Here is a 5,308-nt window from a genome sequence, read left to right as displayed (position 1 = left end):
TATTTGTAAATCATATTATATACATATAAAGGAGCATAATTCTTTGTTGTGCTTTTGAAAGTATATATAAAAATGATGTATATAGAATTTTATTCGAATCGCAAATGGATCCTGGCCGAACAAAAATAGAATACAAACTGGATTCGAATTGAGTTGGCACGGTAAACGTGCACTCTTGCTCTGTAAAAATATGAACGAAGCGAGGAAAGTGGCAGTAACCGCACGAAACCAAAATCTGCGAGATGGAAATTACTGCCTATCCCTGACACGCAAAACCTATCGGCTCGATTTCTATAGGTTTCGATAGGGGTAGGTTTGTAATTTCACTCAAATGTGACATAACCGCCTCTCACCCGGATTCATACACGGCGAGTGCCAAAACACAGTGTCTCCTCGGCTGAAATTGACTCCCTCCCCGATTCATACACGGTGGGCGCCAAAAGGAAACTCTTGTCGGCAAATATTCAGTGTATGCGAGATTACCGTCCTATCCCCAAACGACCAATATTGTTGTGATGTAGGAAATTTTAAACAGGGGCTAAGTTTGTAAATTTCCTCGCATTTGGGACAAGCGCGCCCTGAAGACATGGTTCCCCCTTCCTCTCTCGCTCCATTTCCCCATTCGTACTCCGTGAGCGCCAAAACAGCCTCTCCACCCCAGCCTCCTCCGTCCGCCACCCCATCCACCTCCGTCCTCCTCCACCATGCCGGAGCTGATACCCCGACGCTGTCGTCCATTACAAGAGATTGACCTCTCTCATCCGTGGCTTCGGACCGAGATCCTTGCATCTTGTCCTCTCGCTTCATCCCCACTATCGTCCACCTTGCCAGCGCCGCTCCTATGACCGTCTCGTCCACCGCACCCCACCGCCACCATCCACCCTCCTAGATCTGCTTCCACGTTGTCGACAACCACCGCTACCGCATCACTGTCAAATTCTCAGCAGATACATACACGCGCCGCACCAGAGGCGGTACTCTTTCGTATCTGCTCAACTTATTTATCGCAACAAGAAAATAGATCGCCACTGCTTTACTCTTGTCCATCACTTACTTGCTAGTAGAATGCAAACATTGGTTGCGAAGTTGCCTTTGTCCGGTTTGCACCTTCAGATCTGCCATGGCATGCTCAACACTATACACGCAATGCTTATGGTTTTCCCCTTTTATATTCCACACTAGTTAAATGATAGTAGACTAAATTTCAAAATTGGGTCAGTCGATTTTTCAGAGCTCGCCGGAGTTCGCCGGTGCGAATGAAGGGGCTCCTATGGGGACAGTGGTTGTGGGGGGCAGTGGTGGGGCCTCGCTGAACAAAGAAAACTCGACGCGGGTGGGTGTGGGGGTGGGGGATGGGGGTGGCGGAGGAACACAGGTGGTCGGGGATGGTTCAGGGGAGGGCGGGGGGGGTCGGGGCCAGTGGTTTAGCTGTCTGCCCGTGCGGTGTTCTGTATGGGAAGAATCCGAGACGAGGAAGAAGAAGGGTTAGGAGCCGTAGGATCTTCATCCAACCGCCTGAAATGGTCGACTGACCCAAATGACAAAAGTCACGCGACTTGCATGCACACATGCCTTTATATTCAGTACCATCATCGTACCTGCTTAGCACTGCTCCTGAATCCATCAAGCTAAACAACATGCCACTCATAATTCCAAACTTGTTGCTCAAATACGAATCTGATGTGATGCTGATATTACTAAAACAGATAACGTTTAATTGGTAAGCTAATGTTCCTACTTTACTTTCAAAAAGCACGTGCACCACATATAGAGAGACAGCAGGGAGTTGCATTCTTAATGCGCTCTGGTTCATCATGTGTGGGCACTGCGCAACGAACATTTTATTATCCAAAATCTGCTTGCTCTTCTTTAGCATGCTCCTCTTCCGTTCTTCTTTAATAAGTACTCTCTCCATTCCTAAATACAAGTCTTTGTATAGATTCCACCAGGGACTACATATGGAGGAAAATGAGTGAATCTACACTCTAAAATGTATCTGTATACATCTGTATGTGATCCATAGTGGAAATCTCTACAAAGACTTATATTTTGGAATGGAGGGAGTATGATAGTAGTACAGTATGTTCCTTGTAGTGAAGATGAGCAGGGACATTTGCAGTGTAGAGGTCTATACGGTCGGTTGTGATGGACACTTTGAACTCTTCGGGCCTCTTTGATTCGTAGGATTTTGTAAACATAGGAATAGGATTTGTAGTGGCTTGCCCACTTGAATCCCATAAGATTAGCAAGGAAAAGCGGGGAGCTGTGTCGCCTTTGAGAGTTACACTGATATTAACAGTACCGCACCTTTAGTTGAAGAGAGCTGGTATCCAAAGCCTTTCTAGCCGTATCGGCAATACTAGCACATAAATTCCAGCTAGTTCCACTTTGCTGATTTTACTCCTGATGCTTACGGTTTTCCGGTTATATCGACACTATGATCTGTGTAGCTGCTATGTGTCGCACTAGCAGCAGTCCACTCTTGAAGCTAAACAACACACCAATCATAAGTCCAAAGCTTACTTCTTCATATATGAATTGTGATATGATACTGATATTAGTTAACAGACACACATTTAATTGGTGAGGTAATGCTCCCACTTTATTTTCCAAATGCATGTGGCCACATATAGAGAGACAGCATGGAATTGCATTTCTTCGGGCGCTGTGATTCATCATGAGTGGGCAACCAACATAGTATGCAATGCAGCGGAACCTCAAGAATATGCTTCCTGTTCTGTTCTTTAACATGTTCCTCTTTTGTTATTCTGTATTTAGTACGTACAGTATGTTCTTTGTCCGGAAGGGGAGTAGGGACATCTACAGTCAACAGCTGATAGAGCTGGCATGTAACCGATAGGCTTTCAATTAGTAGCGGCAATACAACACCGTATTTTCCAGCCAGTTCCGCTTTCCCGATTTATATATCGTGGTTATGGTGTACCCCATTTATGTACACTACGATCTGCCTAGTTGCTGTGTGCTCTTGTTATCATGGTTTGGCAATAAACTCTCTATACAGTATATTATGAACCTATCATCTGCCAACTATCCTTACTTCTGGAACCTATTTTTTGTGTACTTGTGCCAGATTATATTAATGCACGCACCATATTATAGCACACATGAGCTCTCTCATCAAAATCCAGTGATAGCACACAAGGGTTTACAGGGGCGCCCCTATATTAGAATATCCTCTGCATTACAAAGATAATCTCACTACTATTTATGTTTTCATGGTTCTCAGACATTATACGTAATTACAGTGAATATTAGAATCCGCGCATCAGAAGAATATTGTGGGACACTGCAACGACTTACAAAATTGGCACCAAGCCATTGAGTGCCATTCAAGATGCAATCATACTCATACGCTCCCCACCTGTAGATTCTTGTTCAGAATATGATCCTAATGACTATTCTAACCTCGAGGAGTCAAAGGCAGATGGCTTATCCTGTTCACCATCAAGGTGCCTGTTCTAATTTGGCACGGTTTTATTGATTGTGTGTATCTTGCATATGTTGTCTTGCATTTCTTCTACTTTGTTGCACCGCCATGTGCTTAGTTTACTCATCATATATGTCAAGATGCCATGCCCATCCATTATCAATACATATTCCATATGTCATCATACGATGTTTTTCCACTCAAATGATGTTCTTGTGCATCAGACATCAAAAAGAAAGAGGGTGATTTACGAACCTGAAGGAGCACTAGCAAAGTCCTTGAAAAACGTGGTGGTGCCGGAGAAATTAGACAGCACCCCACTTATATTGGTTGTACAACCAGTGACACAAAACGTAGGACCGACTCCAGTAGACTGTACCCATACTTCACAGGCCACACCACTAGCCCCACCACACAGGACCTGCACTCCAGCTAAAGGTATGCCGATTTCAGTTGCCATAGCACCAGTCGTACCACAGAAAAATCCCACTCCAGCAAAAAGTACAGCAAGTCCACCGGCCGAAGACCTATCCCAACTGTAAAGATGACCAATTCCTGCAGATTGGAACCCCTTTCCAGTTATTCCCAGTTTTAAAGACAATGCTTTCAATGTTGTTAGGTACTACGTGCATATATTCCCATCATGGGAAGATTATAGTGAAGACAAACACCATTTTCACATATTCCTGTCCCACTTATGTGTAAGTGCTATTATTCATGGTAATTATTTTCCTGTTTTCTGCTGATTGAACACATCAATGATTTACATTACATTATTGTAAGTAGACGAGGGTGTGACGCCCCCGATTTGACCGTACACTAATCATACACGCAAACGTGTACGATCAAGATCATGGACTCACGGGAAGATATCACAACACAACTCTACAAATAAAATAAGTCATACAAGCATCATATTACAAGCCAGGGGCCTCGAGGGCTCGAATACAAGAGCTCGATCATAGACGAGTCAGCGGAAGCAACAATATCTGAGTACAGACATAAGTTAAACAAGTTTGCCTTAAGAAGGCTAGCACAAACTGGGATACAGATCTAAAGAGGCGCAGGCCTCCTGCCTGGGATCCTCCTAACTACTCCTGGTCGTCGTCAACGGGCATCACGTAGTAGTAGGCACCTCCGGTGTAGTAGGGGTCGTCGTCGACGGTGGCGTCTGGCTCCTGGGCTCCAGCATCTGGTTGCGACAACCAGGTAGAAGGGATAGGGGGAAAAGAGGGAGAAAGCAACCGTGAGTACTCATCCAAAGTACTCGCAAGCAAGGAACTACACTACAAATGCATGGGTACATGTGTAAAGGCCATATCGGTGGACTGAACTGCAGAAGGCCAGAATAAGAGGGGGATAACTAGTCCTTTCGAAGTCTACGCTTCTGGCAACCTCCGTCTTGCATCATGTAGAAGAGAGTAGATTGAAGTCCTCCAAGTAGCATCGCATAGCATAATCCTAACCGATGATCCTCCCCTTGTCGCCCTGTGAGAGAGCGATCACCGGTTGTATCTGGCACTTGGAAGGGTGTGTTTTATTAAGTATCCGGTTCTAGTTGTCATAAGGTCAAGGTACAACTCCAAGTCGTCCTGTTACCGAAGATCACGGCTATTCGAATAGATTAACTTCCCTGCAGGGGTGCACCACATAACCCAACACGCTCGATCCCATTTGGCCGGACACACTTTCCTGGGTCATGCCCGGCCTCGGAAGATCAACACGTCGCAGCCCCACCTAGACCAACAGAGAGGTCAGCACGCCGGTCTAAACCTAAGCGCCCAGGGGTCTGGGCCCATCGCCCTTAGCACACCTGCACGTTGCGAGGGCGGCCGGAAGCAGACCTAGCCTAGTGGCGTT

The sequence above is a fragment of the Triticum urartu genome, chromosome 1A (assembly GCF_056163025.1).
Source record: "Triticum urartu cultivar PI428250 chromosome 1A, HENAU_Tu73, whole genome shotgun sequence".
In the NCBI taxonomy this organism is placed as follows: domain Eukaryota; kingdom Viridiplantae; phylum Streptophyta; class Magnoliopsida; order Poales; family Poaceae; genus Triticum; species Triticum urartu.
This window is presented reverse-complemented; position numbering follows the sequence as displayed.